The sequence below is a fragment of the Lepisma saccharinum genome, chromosome 2 (assembly GCF_977018435.1).
Source record: "Lepisma saccharinum chromosome 2, izLepSacc3.1, whole genome shotgun sequence".
Lineage (NCBI taxonomy): Eukaryota > Metazoa > Arthropoda > Insecta > Zygentoma > Lepismatidae > Lepisma > Lepisma saccharinum.
Window position 1 is genome coordinate 36,288,987 of NC_139230.1, and position 22,132 is coordinate 36,311,118.

Sequence of the window (22,132 nt, forward strand, 5' to 3'; positions counted from 1 at the left end):
ATGTCTTCATGCCCATAGGTAAACATTGGTAAAGGAATGAACCACAACCTGGAATTGCGAAGCTGGTAACTGGACGTGATTCTTCTGATATTGGAATTTTAAAATAAGCTTGAGCCATGTCCAGTGTAGTGTAAAAAAAATTACCCGCAAGACGTGCTAAAATGTCATTGCAATCTGGAGTGGGATATGAAACATTGTATATTACTTTTATTAATTTCTGAAAAGTCTGAAACTAGTTTGTAGGTTCCATTTGGTTTCTTAACTAAGAATATGCGATGATGAAATGGTGAGTTTTCACAAGGTTCAATGATCTGTTGTTCTTGAAGTCTTGTTATTTCATTTTTCATTTTTTCCCTTAAATTTATGGGTATGGGAATTTGCCTAGCAAATGGAGGAACACATTCAGCAACATCTATGTGTGCTTCCATTGCGTTTGTTTTAGAAAAGTGCTCAGGATTCCAATACATGATATCTGCATAATTGTAAATTAAATTTTGAATTTTGAGCTTTTGGTCTTCTGTTAGTTCTGGATTAATATCAATTTGTTTAACGTCATAAAATTTCCTATGTTTAGTGAGTCGTTTTAAGGTTTCCTGGTCTAAATTTTTGTCACCTTGCTCGAATGAATGATGTACTTTATGACCGCTATTTGCATTTGCATTGACGTTAGTGTCATAAATTTCAGAAATTATTTAGTTACTCCCTGCTGAACCAATTGGAGTGTTTTTCTGTATTACTACCGGATGATTTTTTGTGTTTGTTAGCAAAATGTGGGGTTCTTCTTCATTAACTAATGCATAAGGTGCTAAAACATCTAATGAGTCCAACAATTCTTTATTCGGTTCAAATGTGTTATATTTAGTCCCAATCTGGATGTTTTCTAGCTGTAGTTTTACATAAGTTGAGGATTTCGGTTTCAATGTTATTTTATGTTGTGCTACAAATGTTGAACTTGATTTAAATCTAACATTTGAAATATTTGATCAGGAATGGTGTGTACTTTGTTTTTGTCACTGGAAAATTGCCAGTTTGGTGAATATCCTAATCTCTGCAATGAGGTCGTATTATCTCCTAATGATATGTTTGCTTTATGTAGATTTAAAAAATCTGTGCCCAAAATTGCATACTGGAATTTTGTATTAGCTATTCTGAATGGGTGACAGTAAAATTTCCCACCGATTCGGAATCATATGAAAGCAATTTGTCTGACAGTTATGGAATTTACACTTATTCCTGCTATGGTTGAATTTATGTTTATTCTTTTTGCATTTGTTGGAACCAAGTTGTCATTTATTATACTACAATTTGCACCTATGTCTACAAGTACTTTACAAGGTTTCCTATTTTCTGTTGCTTCTAGAAAACTAAGATTATTCTGTTTAATTATGGGAACTGTATGCGAACTTTTCCCCTGACGACCGTTCCCACGTTCCATAGGGTTTCAATAGTTTAAAGAGGCATTAGGTGATTGTTGTTCCGATGAACCTGTCTGATTGTAATATACTTGTTGATTATATTGCTGGGCTGTATTTTGTTCACTTTGAGGGCACCAGTTTTGGCAGGGTTGCCATCTCTGAGCTTGTTGAGGGTGTTGTCTCTGGAATGGCCTATAACCTCCTCTATGGTAATTTGAACATCCCCGGTTCCCACGTTGGTAACCATTGTTTGAATTATTTGATCTAAAAAAATTGTTACTTCTTTGGGAATGTGAACTATTCCTACCGTTATATCTTTGGCGTGCAGGAAATCTATTATTAGTTCTAGTAGGCTGTGATCTATTTCTGAACGTTTGTGCACTATTCTGAAAATGATTAATTTGGATTTCATTCATTTTAATTTCCAAATCTTTTAATTGATCTTGTTTTACAAAGTATTTTTCTGTTTGAAGTTGACTGTTTATTTCCTGTTGATTATTTGAGCTAGTTTGAGATTCTTTTATGGGAGGTTGGGTTACTATGTTTTGCAATCCTATCTGATTTGTTGATGCAACTAGACCTTGATTATATTTAAGCGCCGCTAATTCCCTAGCTTCTCTGTACGCTTGCTCTTCCAAAAGGGTTTGTTTTCTTTGCAAGTTGTTGATGAGCCGTAGAAGTTCATCCACTGAATTAAAATTCTTGTCGGAAGCTACTTGAAGGTACTGCGTACGTAGTCCCCTCTCAATGTAATAAATTACATGTTCTATTGATGCTTGGGGGAGATATTTCTGGATCAAAGCATGCTTACGCAAGATGTAAGCTTGCGGGGTTTCCTGAATTTGTTGGACTTGTTCCTGTAAGAAATCCTCAACCAGAAGTTGACCAATGTCCCTAAAAGTGTTGGTAATTTCTGTTTTTAGCGTTTGATACTCCTTATTTGCATAATCTGGTTGAGATTTTATTCCCGTTATTAAATCTAAAGTGATTCCAGTGAGGAATAAAGGCAAGAAATCTTTTCTTTTTGCTGGGGTCCAAGTTAATGCATCCGCCATATTTTCAAAAGTTGTGAAAAATTGATCAACTTCTAAGGGTTTTGCCCCTGAAAACTTTTCAGGTTGAATAAAATTTGGTATGTTCAATACCATGACTTCAGTATTGTTGACAACGGTGGAAGGAATAATGGCAACGCAGTCTGTGGAATGTGCACTGTTGGTGGAAAACTGCTGTATGTATCGCGACCTTGCCTGGTGACTGGATGAGACCGTGAAATCGGAACCGTTTGTTCCGCCAGCTGTCGAATCCTCGTTAAAGATAACTCTAATTCATGTTCATTATTCCTTAGCATTCCTAACCCGTGTTCTGAAGCACATATTTCCTATAAGGAACTCGCACCTACAACTAAAAGTTACAAAAAAGACCGGCGTCTCCAACCATGTTTCCTCCTTCCCTATTATATTATTTTATTACCGGGATGTAAGTAAGAAAAGGTACTAGCGAGAGGTTTTGTAACAAGGCTCAGACCATTCTATGTTCGGAGTGAGGCCTCCGTCCTCCAGGTACATACCTGCGCTCTATCTTCCTCGGTGTTCACTCACACAAACCAAATCCAATACTGATCTCGAAATTCCCTTCCGATCTTCTCAGATCGGTTCGGTTGTTTTGCTATACAAATTCCAATACCTGTCGATTCATATCCATCTGTCAGGCTGGTACCTTTCCACGGATGAGACAAGTAATGGAATTTGTAAGGTCTGCATTCCAAACTGACGAGAACATCCTGTCTCTGTAATGTTTCGTTTTCAAGTTCACCTTCTAATTTTTACCTACAAGTCAACATTAGTTTATTCTGCATTCTAATTAAATTGCGTTTCTCATTCTTAAGTTTTTTCTTTAGCAATGCTATTGTATTGCTAGCATCCACAGTGTGACACAAATCATCCTCTACTGATAAGCTTAATGATACATTGCGACGAGTACTTACTTCATTACAGGGGCGCCGAATTGTCAAAATTATTGGGGGGGGGGGGCTCTGATCACTGAAAGAAATTAATGAATTACTCACTCTCTCCCTTTTTTAAATTTTTGGGCTCAGTGTTCGGAATCTCATAAAAGCCCATGAATTCCTCAAAAATATCACACAGTTCGAATGCAGAATATTAATTGTCAACGGATGGCTGTGTCACAAGTTTCGTCAACCATAATAGCAAAACATTCCCGACTTTTAATATCTGCTACCACAGAGCGCAAAACAGATCTTCCTAATATATCAATGATCTCGTTCTGAATGTCATGTGAGAACCATTTGTAGCCCGAACGTCCCATCCACTACCCTAGTTCATGCACATCGTCTTTTGAAACTCTTTTTAGTAAAAATTTTAACAATACTCATAATTACATACTTAGTATATAGTAATAAGTCATGTGTTTTTTTGTCTCTGGTCATAGCCCCCCCCCCCCCCCCAATGTTGATGGTCTGCTCTAGAATATTTCAAATGTGTATTTAAAGTTAAGTTCTTGTGGTTCAATTCAGAGTAAACTTTACAAGAGAAGCAAAATAATACATTAGATCCTCTTAAGCAAAATTATTTGGGGGGCTGTCCGCCCCCACATCATTAACACTGGGGGGGGGTGCTCGAGCCCCCCCAAGCCCCATGGAGTCGGCGCCTATGCTTCATTATCATCTGTCCGCAAGGATTGCCTTTTCATGGGAGATTTTTGTTTCTTAACTGTCTTATAGAGGTAATTGGGCAGATTAGGAAATATATGAGGAACTGCTTCTGGTTTTAATTTCCACCTTTGTCGTGGAATTTCTACTGTATCGCCATCCACTATGAACGAATCCACTTTCACTAAAAGGTCAGTGGAAAAATGAATATCACACACTTAGCAATTATGATTTAGTTTTTTATCTTTTCTAGGGATGGCACTCTCCCATTTTAAGAAACCATTACTGTCTTTAGGTGGCCAAAAAAAAATGTCTACTGCCTGAAGAACAGCGGTCATATCCAGATCTACAGCCGGGTACGAAACACGTAGGCATCTTGTAGTTTTTGCTCGCTGCTGTCTCAAACACAATAATAATGCATTGAACACAACACAAACTAGTCACAATGGATCAATCACAAATCTAATGACACTAAACTCTATAATGTAACAACGTTGTCATTAATAAAAGTACACAATGTTATTCTAGCACAAAAAACACAACGCTCTACATAAAGCGCGGCCGCACTGCAAGCAGAAGACGCTCGTCGCAAGCGAAGGTGCTGCCAATGTTTTGGTGGGGCACCACTCTATTCACTTGGCTTACGGCAAGAAAAGGAAGTGCACACAGTTTCTCTTCTATATGCTCTGGTAAAACTAAGCAATCCTGTACTTTGAGATTGCAAGAGTTGTTTGTTTGAATGGTGTTTTGTTAAAACACTGCAAAGTAATACACACAAAAAAGTCAAATCATTCATATAAAATGAAAATAACTTGTTGAATTAGAGCAGTATTGTGTAAATACATGAAATTTTATTACAGATTCTATGTTTTACCTTCTACTATACAGGGTGAATCATAATAGCGCAAACTGACACAGTTGAAAGTACACGATAATAGAAGCAAAAAAGTCTTGGTAAATGTGGGCCTGCAAATGAGCTGTTTTCGAGATAATTGCAAATGTGTGGTTACAAGCTGCCACTGACTTGGGTTTTTGTAAATTTTGTCCTAGTTGGTAAAGTGCTAATAATGTGTGAATGTGTGGCTAGAAACCATCAATGATTGAATTTTGTAAACACAGAGTGCTTTACTTCTTGCGCGTACTGAGGTTTGCTCTCTGTTTACAAAACAGAACATTTCTGAGAGGTGACGTTGTAATCAAACAGGATGGATACAATCAGCACAGAGAATTGTACATGCTTGTGACCAATTCCAAAATGAAAGTAAATACGGAATCTCATACAGTATTGCATCCAGATGCAAGGATGACACTTTGAACACCTCCTTTAACAGGTACGAGTGTACAGTAATTGTAACATGTAACATACTAACATTTGTTAAAGTAAGTAGAATGTTCAATAAAAGCAATGAGATCTCCAATGACTTTTCCTACTTTATTATTAGCATTTTACCAACTAGGACGATGTTTACAAACAATGAAGTCCATGGCAGCTTGTAGCCACACATTCACAATTATCTTGAAAACAGCTCGTTTGCGGACCCATGTTTACTGATACTTTTTTTGCTTCTATTATCGTGTACTTTCAACTGTGTCAGTTTGCCCTATTACTTACGATACACCCCGTACATATATACTGGGTGAGTCACCTAAAATTATCACCCGAAATATTTTGTGAACAACAATAAATATTGAAAAACTGTTTTCACAGATATATAGGTATGAGAGGGGCTCATGAAATTAGTGGACACAATACGTTCAACTATGTAAGGAAGTACGATTTTCAACACAAATTACTTTTTCTTTCATGGAAACCCTATTTTATTTTCAGTTCATTTGAAAGTATGGAAAAATTCATTAAGAATGGTGTTTGTTACATTGTAATACGTCAAGTAGTTCTCAAGTAATTGTAACCTGAAGTTGAGCGTGAAGGTGCATTCTTCACTATGCTTGTCGGCAAAGCTGAGAGTAAATGTCATCATGCATACAGCCTGCATGCATGTGCATAATTTTCCTACACTAGCCACAGATAAGTATCATCCTGGCCTTTTCAGAATCTGAAAATACTACTTTCTCAGCGACAGTTCTGATGTTTGTACGCTATCACAAAGTTTTGTTAATTGGTGCACTTTGTTATGCCCTTGCTTTATTTGATAAATCAATTTGAAAAAGAAACAAATGTATAAGCAGCAAAGTTTCAAAGTTGAAAACTTAATGATTTGTCATGATCAAATGAGAAGAGTTGATTGTTCCAATGTACTAAAAATTATGACGTAAATAAATGAATGCCAATTAAAAATTAGAAAGATGTTAATGTACTAACATTTATGTATGTAACTGATGGCAGAATGTTTAAAATTTATACTTTTTAATTAACAAATATCTGTTAACTCGAAAACATGCATCAGAACCTGTTAGATAATTTAGATATTACAAACTACACATTTTATTGTAATCCGCAGTTGTTGGAACATAACAACTTTCCTAAGCACAACACGTAGTATGCAGAAGAGTAATGTGTTTTTTTCAGTAAATGGGATATGTACGTTACGACACACAAATCAACTTGTGAGAATGTTTGTTTCAAGTGTCAACTTCAGCAGGGCAATTCACGAAAATGTCTACAAAATCGAGTCCACAACGAAGTAGTAGTTTTTAGTAGTAAAAGATGTAGTAAAGTGCGATTCACGAAACTGTCTACTGAGAATCGACTATATCTTTAATTGTCTACAGTGCACGGCTACAAGGAAAGTAGTAAACTTGGCGAAACTAAGCAATATCTATGGAAAGAATCGATATTTTTATCGATTGTTGTGCTATTTCCTTGACATTATTGATGCATGTCGTACTTCGAGATTCCGAGAGTTGTTTGTTTACGCAGAAATCAGAATACATAGAAAACTAGTTTAGTTTGTTAAAACTACGAAGTAATCATAATGTATGCATAACCGTAAAGTAATTTGTATAAAATGAAAATACTCATTGAATTAAAGCAATTTGTGTGTAAATAAACTAAATTTAATAACAAATCCTATATTTTACCTTCTACTGTATGTCACTGTTGAAACATATGCCCCATAACTAACTTACGAATACTACCGTGCGTCCATTTCGATCTGCAGCCGAGAGATCGGGAGAAACGTGGCGGGCGGCGCTGACGGAGGTGCCGACATTTGCGGCCTGTAATGCCCGCATATTTTTATGGACATATGCAGACATTTATATAAATATTGCAAAACTAGCACTATAAGAGTTGTTCAAAGTGATGTCCACCTACATTCACACATTCCTGGCATCGTTTGATGAAATTTTGATCACACGCAAAAGTTCTTCTTCCGTAATTCTTCCTAGTTCTGCCCTTATATTGTCTTTTAGTTCGTCGATGCTATGAGGGTTATTTCGGTAGACTCTATTTTTCAAGGTTCCCCACAAATAATAGTCACATACGGTAAGTTCTGGCGAACGTGAAGGCCATAAACCTCTTGAAATTATTCTGTCATCAAACACCTCCCTTATAGCGTCCAAAGAATCAGCGGCGGTATGGGCTGTGGCCGAATCTTGTTGAAAATACCCATATTGTCTCTCATTATCTGATAACAACTGAAAAAACGGCGCGAGTATTTGTGTGCGGTACCTCTCTGAATTTATTGTGTCTTCAAAAAATATAGGCCCTATTATTCTTTTGGCACTTACAGCACACCACACACCAATTTTTGCATCGTGTAACGGAACTTCGTGTATTATTCGGGGATTTTCAGTGCTCCAGTATCTATTGTTCTGTGAACAAACATGACCACGCAAGTGAAACCATGCCTCATCCGAAAAAATTATTAACTGTGGATCAACAATACCATCTACAATATTCTGCAAAACCCAATTACAGAAATTTACTCTACTTACGTTGTCAGGGGGCCGTAATTCTTGCACTATAGAAACTCTGTACGGTTTTAATTTTAGTAGCTTAGTGGCTGTATGTGCTGATGATTTTGACACGCCCATCTCCTGTGAAACACGGCGTAGAGGTTTGTTTGGAGAACGTTCTAACGCTGCACCAATTTCATCGAGTTTTGCTTCGGTTAGAATCCGTCGTTTTTGCTTAGGTGTTTTAAAATTTAACGATCCAGTTTCTCGTAATTTAAGGACAAGACGTCTAACCGTATCTCTATGTGGAGGTGAAACGCCTGGGAATTTCTGTACAAATTGCCTACACACATCTCGACACAAGTCTGTTTTCACGTAAGTGTCATACATAAAAATTCTTTGTTCTAACGTGAACCTTGCGGCTGGCATTCCAATCGTCTGACTGACACAACACACATACACACTGCAATAACACAAACAAGTAACGGCAAGTAACCAAGAATAACACTCTTACGCACAGTACGAAATTAACACGCTCTTGGTTTACATCTGCCTGCCACTATATTCACAGCTCTGTAGTCGCGAAGGAACAAAAAACTTGAGCTAGGAGATTTCGGATTGCAAGGAAACTCACGAACACCATTAGCTTTTAACGGTTCGTCTGCAGCGTAATCTTGATACAGTGTTGCACATTCGAAACCTCCAAACGATCCCCATCGACACAAAACTCTTTCAAGGATATAAACTTAAGCAGGACGTTACTGATCAAAACTATGATTAAAATGTTTTACAGAGTATTATCTGTTACTCTTAATATAATTTCTAAAGCGTATTTATTTGTGTATATAAGGGTGGAACTTGTAAGAATTACAGAAGAACTTTTGCGTGTTATAACACAGGTTAGTGCTCGTTTTGCAAGATGTCCACAAAAATAAGCGGGCATTACAGGCCTCAAATGTCGGCATCTCCGTCAGCGCCGCCCGCCACGTTTCTCCCGATCTCTCGGCTGCAGATCGAAATGGACGCACTGTATTTTTCTTATGTTGCAATTGAATGATGCAAAATGTAAAGGCAGCTGATTTTTCATGCTTTGCCATTATTATCTATAATGCAGGGAGTAAGAAAGCATTAAATTATCTACTCACTGAATATCTCGTGAAAACTGAATTTGGTATTAGTTAAATATAGTGAAAACACATTTAACTCGTTTATTTCCGAAGTATTATAATTTGTACTTACCTTATATGCATAGCGGAACATTTTTCAACTTGGAATTATGTTTTTTTCACTGCAAAAAGTGTAATTTTTAACATTACAAGTATTTATTGGTTGTTGCTAGTTCGGTGGGCAAATCTTCGACTCACGTTGTCTATCGTCAGCTGATATGCAGTGTTTCCAAACTTATGGACCAATAAATGCCGCACAAACTATTCACAAAAGGTTTTTAAGTGAAAATTGTTCCACAAACCATTCACGGAAGGTTAGGTTAGGCAAACAGAAAATTGAATTGGAAAAAAAAAAGCTCACACGTCATCTTGTAAAACTAGCGCGTGGTTGCTACACTAACACTTAATAACCAAAAAATGATGTTTTTTTTTGGCTAAAATTGAACTACAAACCATTCACGGAAGTTTCGATTAGGTTCAGTTAGGTTAGGCAAACAGAAAATTAAATTTAAAAAAAAAAACGCTCACACGTCATCTTGTAAAACTACCGCATGGTTGCTACACTGACAGGGCGGTTACATAATCGAGTGCATGGAACATTTGATTCAAGTAGTCGACGGTAATGGTGGCATGAGCTATCATGCAATAGAGATACATGAATGTCAAAAATTACATTATTATAAGTTGCACGAATGGGAAAACACTATTCCCAGCTTCCAAAAGTCCACAGGAACTCAATTCCGTAAGTACTTTCCCTTTTTTTCTCCTGTAAATTTGAAGAAATGTGTTTTCACTATATCTAACTGTTACCCTCAATTTTCTTCTTTTTACAAATGTCCTATTTTTTAGTTGTTTGGCATTACATTTTGTTAAGGTAGGCATTCGTAGCAGGAACGTCTACGTTTTCTTAACCTGTTCAAACCCCTGAAGATAAGAATAACGTTGCAAGTTTCGTACAAACTGTTTCTCTTTACTCAACTTTATGCACAAATAGCCCTGCTGAAAATTCTGTCTACTGTTTTCAGCAGGTCGATGGGTGGTTTGAAACATCTAATGTGTTCACATTTTCAAACAGACGTAAATAAAATTTGTTAATAAGGAGGAATGAAATGTTATACATATTTGCAGCCATCATCTTATGCTAAGCACACTACATACACATTAAATATAATACTAAAGAAATGATTTACACTTTTAGTGTCTCTTCTGTACTGTTTTCAGTACATCAACAGGTGTTTTGAAACATCTACTGTGTTTAGATTTTCAAGCAGACATGAAAACAAATCGTTTATCATGAGGAATGACAATTTATATTTACAGCCACAACTAACATACCTAACCTACTCACACCTGCATTTGAGAGCAGAAATAAATCAAACTTAACCAGGCTCACCTTTTCAGATGTTTATTTTTGCTATCAGATGCATATGTGAGTAGGTTTGGTGTTTTTAGCATGTAACACCAAGCTGCTATAGCTGTTGTTAGCTGCTCATGTATTATCTATGTATAAAACCACCACTCACATCACATTTGCTTACATCCCCAATTTACAGAAATTTCATTCAATGAGAATGTCAAAAAATTCTTAGAAGTTACACACATCACAATTTGATACACTCCAGAATATACCTTGCATTCCTATAGATGACAAAAAAGAAATGTTGACATTTGTAACCAATTTGGATTAGAAATTACACAATAATGAAAGAACCAACCATATGAGATTATAGATTTAAAATAAAAATGCTCTGTTCACATATATTTTTAACCTATTTATTGATTTATTTATTGCATTGCTCTTCTGCCACTTTTGGCTAATCATGAAGATGGGGTTGAGAAATGACATGTTTAAATTGATGAAAGGACACTCATAACAACATCCATGTCCTGGCAAGGATTTGAACCCTTAACTCCTGGCATCATAGCATACTTTGCTAACCTCGGTAACAGTTCGTTATATCGGGTACACATTCATTCATTTTTACAGAAGAAACTACTTACGGAAAAGAGTTTCTCTAAGGTTTCCAACGTTCGTCAAGGTATTTTCTTTCATCGTGGAATTTATTTGACTGGGAAATCATGTATTTTTCAAGAGAAATATCTCACCGACACACAAGTGCCATTGCTTTCGCTACGTGAACCGGATGCTGCATATGTTTGATGACGTAACCCCCTGTCAGTGTTTCCAACCCCCCTTTTTTTAACTGCTTGCCTAACCTAACCAAACCTAACCTAACTATCGGAAATGGTTCGTGGGGCTATCCGTCAGCTACTCGTGCATAATGTACAATTTGCACATGTGACGAACATGATAGTACGTATTTTTCGGTGAATAAGGTTGGAAACTCTGCATACCTACAATGGTCGTCAACCTCTGCCTGCCATATTATGTGTTACTGAAGGGAAAAAAGGAATAACAAAAACTACCCTCTACGTGAAAAATTGTGTTTGTTTTCATGTAAAAAGCATAATGGCACTTTGAACTATGTTCCGCAATACACAATTGGTAAGTACGAACCATGCGAAACACAAAATATCCGATTTTAATGTGTCTCCGATATAATGAACTGTTACCCTAACCTCTTTACCTATTTACACTAGAATGTTTTGGTGGAACAAATTAATTTAAAAAAAATCATGTTCTAATAAAATTTCCTCTCCTGTATTAACTATTTTGAAAGTTATGTTGTTTTACAATAATTGCTACCACAAATTTTTAACCATTAAAAAATAAATAGGGTCACATAATTAAACATGAATGTGCTGAAGAGTTGCCAATAGAGGAAATATGGTGCTTCTTGTTTATAATAGTGATATCCATAACATTTTACATTCATCGAAAGATGTTTTGTGCTGGCTGATACAGGATTTGAACTGAAAAGTTTTATGTACAATACACTTCCCAAGTACAAATCCCATACCGTGCCTCGCATTAATGCTCCTGAGTCTGGATCCCACTGAAGCCAGAATGAACTTGGAACCTGAGAAAAAAAAATATAGCTTGCACATGGTAATGAACACATAATCGTCACAACAAACTCTAAATGTTTACATGTGTTTTTGTCAGTACAGTGTACTGTTTTGTTCTAGCAGATAATACATGCTCTATCTACACTATGCCATAAGTATAAAATGTGTAAATAAAACCTGCTGTAAAGTACAATTTTTATCCACATCTAATTTTTACATGACATATGTTTCAAAAATTTGTATTAATGCATGATCATTATAAAAATTATTTAATAATAAGTGCATAATTATTGTGCTGTGAATTTTCTGTATAAATTAAGTAAATGCTTAATAAATTTATGTAAAACTATATTTCACACAAATCTTGAGCACTGCACAAAGAAGAAAAATAGCTCTCATGGGACTTCATTGAAGCTCATGTTAACAATTGAGAAGGTTGATTTGATTTGATTTGCTTTATTTTACTTTGCTTTTGAGCCCCTTTTGGCTAATTTGCGAAGATGGGAATGAGAAATGATATGATGAAATTGATGAATGGACACTCGGAAACATCCATGCCCAGGCCAGGATTTGTACCTGGGACTCCTAGCATCGTAGCACGATGTGCTAACCACTTCGCCACACAGGCTGGCAATTGAGAAGGTGAATGGAATGGCATGGATAAATAACAATAATAAAAAACAATCACAACGATTGTCCATAACTGGCAAAAATATATAGGCTGGTGTGTGTACTGTGAACATTTTGGATGCATGAGTTTGTATGATTTAGTAACCTTAAGTAGCCTATCAAGAGTTTTCATTTCTTTTCAGAAATGTTTTCACTATTTGTACTGTTCTGTTTACTTTTGTCCAGATACAGCCATCGATAACCTAAAAATGTCACTTAAGTTTGTTCTGCTTCTTGTCATCCGTCTGTCTGCAAGCACATTCATACAAAACCAAACTGCATACTGTTGGAGCTTGACTTCCGTATGATTGACGATTTTGGCATGGTTTATGGGATGCACAAGATTCAAAATGGTTGTTATTATTTATGGTTTGTAGAAGATAAAATTTTAAATCGTAGGAAATCCTAGGTAACAGTTCCGAATGTTTCATGATTTTTCAAAAATTTTATAGGAGTATTAGAAAGTGTTTACAAAACTGGGAAATGATTGTGGGAGTAGGTTCGAAACTTAGAGAAACTAATTAGCAAAGTTAAAAGTGGCACAAAGTATTAATTACAAGGTAAATTATGTTTTGAATTGTATTGTGCACGAGCAGAAATGCCTGCAAGGAGGTGCTAACAAATTATGCCTACCTGACTTAATCTGCTCGTGGAAGTGTATTTTCATATAAATCAGTGCAAGATATGGGTAATTATTATTATTACTAACTTGGATTACAGTAGGTTGAGAGAAACAATCCTTTTGTTGGGAAAATTAGGTTCCACAATTTTGATCAATCCTTAGTACCTCCTATTCAGTGCCAAATTACTATGAAGATATTTCCGAAACAGAAAAAGGATTTCTGATACCTCTAAGATGTGTGAGCACGCAAATTCCCACTGTATTTTCCTTCTGCTTCTCGAAGACATGAAAACACAGATTGTGGGCCATTTTGGTAGCTCTATCTTCTTCTTTGAAGTTGGATATCGTACACAAACACAGAATATGATGAATGTAGTTCACTGTAGCCCACTCTAGGAGGGTTAAAAAGGGTCCTACAAGAACTGTCCACAACTGTGGCCCGATATGTAGTCGGCTGTAGCCTGTTGACTGCTGTAGACAGTTTCAAGAATCGCAAATTCAGGAAATGACTACAAATTTGACCACAATCCTGATACGGCTACATATTAGACCACATATCGGACTACTAACAGTTCGTGAATCGTGCCCCAGGTTACAGTTACTTGAGAACTACTTGACGTGTTGCAATGTAACAAAGCCATTCTTAATGATTTTTTCCATACTTTTAAATGAGCTGAAAATAAAATGGGGTTTCCATTTAAAAAAAAACAACAACTTAAGTATGTGTTGAAAATCGTACTTCCTTACGTAGTTGAACGTATTGTGTCCACTAATTTCATGAGCCCCTCTCATTACTGAGGTAATGTAAGATCATGTCTTGACACACTACATATTGTTTACTATTTATCATTGTTTCGAATAACATGATAACAAGGACGTACTTAGGGAAGGATCCAGGCCCAGGGTGTCCGGACCTCCCGAAAGACTTACTGAGTCCTAAAATTAAATGAGGAAAATATATTTGTTTAGCATTTGTTATACAGGGTGATCGAAAAGTCCCCGAACCCAAACTTCAAAACTTTTTTTCGCCGGTCGTTATTATGATAATGTCAAAATTTCTGTTGAAGCTTGTTTGCGAGGGTCTTGGCTGTACACGACACAAGAGATGGCACTGTCGAGTGGCACTAGCAGTCGTGGCAAGGAAATGAACTACGAGCAGTGCTGGTAACAAAATAATCAGGTAAACCAAACCAACAGTTAACCTAAACTGTGACCCCACATGAAAAAATCGGGTGTGGTTAAATCAGGTGATCTTGCCGGCCAGAGCCCTGATGAAATCAGGCGGTCATCAAAAAATTCACGCAGAACTGCCATGATGGCATTGGACGTATGGCATGTTGCCCCGTCTTGTTGTAACCACACATCTCATTCATCAGCGTACAAAAGCGCGATAAACTGCTGTATAATGTCCTGGTACACAATCGAGTTCACTCGGTTTTCGAAAAAAATCCTCCTCCACCGACAAACTCATCCTTGCAACTGGCGTGATTATTTTGTTACCAGCACTGCTCGTAGTTCATTTCCTCGCCACGACTGCTAGCGCCACTCCCCAGCGCCATCTCTTGTGTCGTGTACAGCCAAGATCCTCACAAACCAGCTTCCACAGATATTTTGACATTATCATAATAACGACCGGCGAAAAAAAAATTTGAAGTTTGGGTTCGGGGACTTTTCGATCACCCTGTACAATCAATAGTTATCACTTTATCACATTTTTTTTGTTGCCAGGGTATTTGTTTTTATACAAATTATGCCGATCTTAACTACAGGTGAAGTGGTGAAATATGTAGATAATGAATACGTGCTGTTAAGTCTTTATTCTTACACCGTCTTTTTACCTATTCTTGTAATAATGACAATATAATATTAGTTAATTTTTATATTTTAATTAGTATTTATTTATTTTAATATAATTATATTAATTAAAGGGTTATTATTATTATTATTATTATTATTATTATCCATGAGACAATTGGTTTGAACCCCTACCTGCACGAGAGGTAGAAAAATATTTTCAGGGAAGCAAGAAATTACTGTAAGTCCACTTTATACACAGAAAGGGTAATCGGGACTGAGCCTACACTTTAAAGTGGAATCCAAACTAGTATGTGCCTCCACCGGGAATCGAACCTGGGACTCCTTGATTAAAAGCTACAACGCTACCACTGCACCATAGAGGAGGCCCTGCATTACAAGATATGAAAGATATTTTCAATATTGATTAATAACATCATTTCTTAAATTATAATGCATAGTGTTGGTATACTGCTTAATTCAAAACAGGTGCATTATTTGGATGATTTAAATTTTTGGATATTACATACTTTGCGGGGATTATGAATTGATTGGGAGGGACACATGGCATGATTTGAGGGAGTACATGACATGATTTGGGGGGATGCACCATTAGCTTGGGGGGGGGGGGATGGGCACCCCTGGCAGCAAATGAGGTAAACTTTTCTGGATATGCCACTGACTCATCAACCATTGGAACCATATCTTTTCGGTTTACCAGAGTTTTGAAAATGAGGTAGTCACAATATTAAAATGACTGTTCCAAAATCCTTTTTTTTTTTTTTTGCACACAACACTGGTGAAAATGAATGTCAGTTGCAAATTTTACATAATTTCCAGGATAATCAGACACTGCAGACATGTCATGTGACATTTTGCGGACTCTAAGGGATATCCAAACTCTCGAAGTATCAACTGGTATTTGTGATTAAATTCAAAATCATACTTTCTTATTGGTATATCTGTATCAGAAAGTTGATTTTGAATTGTGCAATGGGTATTCTTTATTGAACTACTAATTATAATTGTTTATATTAACAGGAATGATCTGTGTGGGCAGATAACACAAGGAGGCTCTTCTATTCCATAAAGGGAGCTACAAGGTAAGCATTTTACTGTTCTTTTTACTTTTTGTCAAGTAATTTTATAGGTTTGTAACTTGTTATGATCTGTAATCAAAGATTATACTCGTTTTGAAATTGAGCACAGGTGTAAACCACTGGGATTGACTTTGTCACAGGTAAAATGCTGAGTCATGAAAAGCCAACAACCATGCGTAATGAAAGTGATTGTACTGAATTGTTGCTTAGGAATCGATTTTAAGAATTTGGATTACAGTTTACAGATATTCTGATAATGTGGCTTGCATTTTTTATGTTTGGGTGCATTTTACCAACAGATGTGGTGAGCAATCACACACATAAATTACTATTTTCAGTTTATACTGCCCAGAGGCAGTAGCATGCACTGAAATGATACGGGGCAAAAACCAGTTGCATGGATTTTTTCAGAGTTCTCATATACTATTTAAATGTACAGGGTTATTCAAAAAGAAGGAGCAGATTACATTTTTTTATTGTAGACTCATCATAAAAGATACAAACATGTGTTATGCGTCACTGGAGAGAGAGTAAGAATCAGTTTTAATAACCCATGCATAATTTCCATTGGATCCTGCACAGCAGTGCTGGAGGTAGTGTTCCGGGATGCTGGATTGATAGAGGTGGACACAATGACCAGTGGTGGGCCCAGGATTTTTGAAAGGGGGGTTATGTGTTATTTTGTTAATAGTCTGCCACATTTTCCAGCGTTTAAAGTTATTTCTTATGCTGAGCCTAACACCCACCAAGCCCCCCTTGGGTATGCCACTGGCCCTGTTCTTGTGCATTGTTGATAGCCGCCCATGTCTCCTGATTTTTAAGCTACCTGTGATTTTTATCTGAAAATGAAATTTGGGACCGCACTGTGGAAATAACAGATTATGTGAGTTTTAAGGGCTTAGTTCTGTGTGAACTATGGGGTACATAAAAGATGCTGTTTATGGGATGCCTCACTTCTACGTGGTATCTAATTGTTGCAGCTGTGGAGTCCATAATTGTAGACCAGTTGAAGCACATGTGGAATGAAATGGATTATTGTTTTGAAATTTTTCACATCACACATGGTGCTCATATTGAGTGCTTAAAACTTTGATTGTTACTCTCTTCTGTGATGCATGACACATGTTTGTATCCTTAACCGTGTGCTCACAATAAAGATATGTAATCTGCTCCTTTTTGAACAACCCTACATAATATTTGTTGCTTTCTGCATTATGTACTAAAGGATAAAGTGTTTTAAAATTCTGAAGCCATGGTTGTGCTTCACTTAGAATGTTTTTGTGGTCCCTTTCCAACTGCACTGGTTCTGTGATGTGGAAAGATGTGGTTCTCTGTTCATTTGCCCCTTTCCCTATGCCTGCAATCTACTCTACATGTAAGTCCAGTAACCTTGTGCAGGGTTGTGGCCAGCCAAACAGTGATGAGGAAATTGCATTTTTCCCTCCCGATAGTACGTGGATGCAGGAGTTGCAAACTCTAAGCTACAGTTCATTTATCATACTCATGCCCAGAATGGATGAAGGAAATATTTCAAAAGCAATTGAATCCGTTACATTTAACATTGTGCCATAAAAGTGTTAGTAGATGTTGCTTTTTTTTTTGTAAGAAATACTAATAATAATAAATTATTTATTTCCATGGGTGTGGAAAACGTCATACAATACTAAATATTACAAATGGAGTAGGATTACAATGAAAAGAACAAAATGCAAACACAATAATACAAATAAATCATATGGGTTAAACATAAACAGTTATAAGTGTCACGTACTAAACTTGTAAAAGAGAAAATCCAAATATAGGAGACATACAATATCAAAATAATATAATGCTTCAATTTACTAATCCAGTTTAACTATTGAAATTCATTGAGATTATATAGAGGTATATCTGTTAAATACTGTTTAATTGCTTTCAGTTTCTTGTGAGTTTCTGTGATTTGTTTGATGTGTGTGGGAAGTTTGTTATGGTATTTTATGCCTGCAACATGAGGTGATTTGTCTAAGAGAACAAGTCTGTGTGCTTGCATGTGGAAGTTCTCTTTTTGATGTGTGTTGTGCTGATTAATGGTCTAATTCTTATCTAATTTATGGTGTTTTAGTACATATTCAATTACTTTGTAAATATATAGGGAATATATGGTCATAATTTTATTTTCTCTAAATAATTCTCTACATGAGTTTCTAATTGGTATTTTGAACATATACCGTATTGCTCTTTTCTGTAGAGTAAGCAATGTTTGAGTGTATTCCCTGTGCAGCTCCTCCCCATGCTGTTATGCAATTTTCTAGGTATGGATATACAAGTCCATAGTATAGATTTGTGTTTATTTCAGACACATTATATTGTGTTAGGAGTTTTAGGAGATATAAGTTTTTCCCTACTTTTTTGCATACATGGTCAATATGATGTGTCCATCTTAATTTGTCATCAATAACTAAACCTAAAAATGTAACTGGATTTTCATAATTGATTTGATTATCATCTATTTGTAAGTTTATATTATCAAAATTTTATTTCCAGGATTGAATGCCATATACATTGTTTTTTGATAGTTTACATTCAAATTATATGAATTTAAATGCTGAGTTATTATATTTACTGATATGTAGGTTTGTCTTTCTAATTGTTCTTGTGTATTTGCACTGCATGTTATGGTTGTGTTATCTGTGTATGTTAAAATATTTGTATTGTCTGGGGTGGGTAAGTCGTTGGTATATACTATGAACAGTAGCGGACCTACTGCATATTCAGTGTCAGATATAATTTTGTGAACCACGGAGTTTTCAGTATGCAGTATCTGGGTGTACTATGGTCTATCCGTGAGAAAAGATTTTATCAGTTTGTATGTATTTCCTCTAATGGCAAGATTGTATATTTTTTGCTTGAGCATAGAGTGGTCTAAGCAGTCAAAGGCTTTGGACAGATCCAGGAAAATAGAACAGGGTATCTCATTGTCTTCTAATGCATCTATAATTATCTCAATAAATTGAGAAGTAGCTGTACTTGTCGATTTACCCTTTTGGAAACCATGTTGTAGTGGACTAATTATGTTATATTTGGCACAGAATTCGTATATTTTATTACAAATGATTTTCTCTAACAGTTTTGAGAAAGATGATGTGATCGTTATTGGTCTATAGTTTTTTTATTTCTCTCTCCATTCCTTTTTTGAGTATTGTCTTGATTATACTTTTTTTTCAGTACTTTTGGGAAAATTCCACTATTGATAGAGGCATTTATAGCATACTGTAGTGGTAATGTTATGTATTGAGAACATTTTTTAATTAGATGATTTAACCAACCATCTGGAGCTGCTGATTTCTTATTATTTAAATTTTTTGTTGTAGTTTCTAGTTCATTTAAGGTTATTTCATCTAAATAAATGGAGTTCAGTACAGTATTGGATTCAATTTTAGTTGTTTGGGCACTTTTGGGGTCAATGGGACAGTTTACATAGGAGTTTGAGAAATACGTATTGAATGTATCTGCAATGTGTTTAGGGTTAGTTATTTCTACTTCATTTTCAAATAATGTGGTATTTTCATTACGCTTATTGGGTTTTTTGCCTCTTTGCTCATTTATGATATTCCAAATTGCCTTTGATGTATTACTATTATTTCTGATATTATCTTTGAGGTATTTGGATTTTTCATATCTTATTAGTTTTTTATATTCATTTTTTTATTCTATATGACTCACAAAGTTTGTTTTCCTTAGTTATGCGCACTTTGTCATAAATATCTTTGAGGTCATTCTTTTTGTGTATTATTTCATTTGTGACCAAAGTTTTTGTTTTTTTGTTTGGTTGAACATGCTTTATTTTTAAGGGGCATGCAAGATTTATGAAGTAAGTTAGTATGGTCATGAACTACTCCCATATGTTTTCGGTTTCACTTTCTTGAAATACTAGAGCCCAATTTTCTTTACCTGACAGGTGTAACAAATAGTTTACGTTGTCTTCCCCCATGTTTCGGCTTTCTATTTGTATAGGTTTTTTTTGCATTGTAATGTGGTTTGATTATACTAACTTCAAAACAATTTGTGCTGTGTGATCAGATATGAAGTTGTGTATCACTTCTGCCTGTATTGTGTCAGAAGGGAGATTGGTGATAACATGATCTATTAGACTTTCGGAGTTACATGTTATTCTAGTTGGATCTGTGATTATCTGTGAGAGTCCATAGGACCCAAGGAGATCGATGTATTCTGTATTTTTATTATTGCTCTTGAGGAGGTTAATGTTAATATCTCCCAGGATAATGATTTTGCAATTTGATCTTGTTTTTTTTAACATGATTTCTAGCTTTTGATAAAATACTCGTAAGTCAGTATTTGGAGAACACTCCTCTAAAATATGGGATTCCTACGTACCTAATTTTCTCTTCATGGGAATACGAAAAATTAGATTCCAGGTCACCTCTGACGTAATACGCGAAGCCCAAGTTGTACGCGATTTTGATCTTGAAAATGACGTAAGGAAGAGGAGAAATGCAGGGGCAAAGTAGGAGAGGGGAGATTCGACATGCAAGTAACCTCACGCATTCAATAGGGAAAGCACAGGCAGTCCATATGGGAGTAGTATGATAGGGGGCATCTTTTTTTAAAAAAAAGTTTTAACTTGCACTGGTTCTTAAGTGGAAGGTTTTATATTGATTATTTTTAACAAAAAGCAGCGAGCATGAGTAAAGCAAAGGTTTTAGTGTTTTCCAAATATTTTACCTTTAACTTAATGTACCAATTCCTTTTCCTGATGAGTGTATGAATTGACGAGGCTATACCAATTTTCGGATAGCTGTTATATAGGACCTGAAGAAGGGAACAGTGGTTCCCGAAACATTGTCGGTGTACAAAATAGATACTCATTTTACGTAAGTAATAAATATTTTTGTATTTTTAATTTTTAGAAATACAAAAGAATATATGTGTGCTTGTGAACTGTGATATACAGGGTCCTTCTTTCCCCTTTGTGCGCCTGATGGCAGCATGCTTGGCGGCCGCTCGGATGCCAACTCCCGTCAAATCGCGTGGTAACTGCTAGCTTCGAAATGACTTCAAGTTCTCAGAATTATAGTTACAATTACATTCAAAATAAAGCACGTTAGTTGTCACAGGGGATGTTGGAAATGTCCTTGTGCATCCACTTGTTTTTGGCATGGTTTTAGGAAATTTATGGGCTGATCCCGGAGACGTGTTTTAAATTTTATACAATAATAGGCTAACGATTTGCCACAAAATGCCTTTTCTTGTTCCTTGGCTAGATAATGTAGGCGTTTATGTTCAAAAACCATCTCGTGACATTTTTGAGTGGTATTCATTGATTGATTGAGTTGGTGTTTTAGGTCCACTTTATGCACAGTAAGACTAATCGGGACTGGACCTACAGTTTAAAGTAGGATCTGAACCACTTCGCCTCCACTGGGTATGAACCCCTTGATCACAAGGGACGATGTTACCACTAAATCATCGGGGATGCACAAAAGTTGTAAAGGAGAGAATGCATTGGCATCCCATGAAATTATTTGCACCTTATTAAATCAATATTGATTACAGCCTGCAAAAAAATTTGATCCAAGAATTTTCTTGCTTGCAATATATCATTGTTCTCTGTAATGCATTGTAAATTACCAGAACCGCTATGTGCCTGAGTGAGTGGTATTCATGTTTCACAGGTATAGTGTTCTTTTGTGACTGTTTTAGTCACAAGTGCTTCTTTCGAAGATAACAGCTTTTTCAGTGCCTAATCCATGAAAATGATGAAAAATGTTCAGCACATTTAGTTTGATTTGATTTCATTTATTTTACTTCGCTTTTTGTGCCACTTTTGGCTACTTTGCGAAGATGGAGATGAGTGATATGATGAAATTGAT

The 22,132-nt window shown here is 36.0% G+C and overlaps 1 protein-coding gene across 2 annotated transcripts in view; it reads left to right on the plus strand.

Moving 5' to 3' along the window:
- LOC145983997 (recombining binding protein suppressor of hairless-like) overlaps positions 1–22,132 on the plus strand; it is a 275,400-nt gene that overhangs the window by 30,235 nt on the left and 223,033 nt on the right. For both annotated transcript variants that reach the window (XM_083117273.1, XM_083117274.1), the window contains exon 3: positions 16,204–16,265. The gene's annotated coding sequence lies outside the window, so the exon portion shown is untranslated. The remainder of the gene's footprint in view (positions 1–16,203; positions 16,266–22,132) is intronic.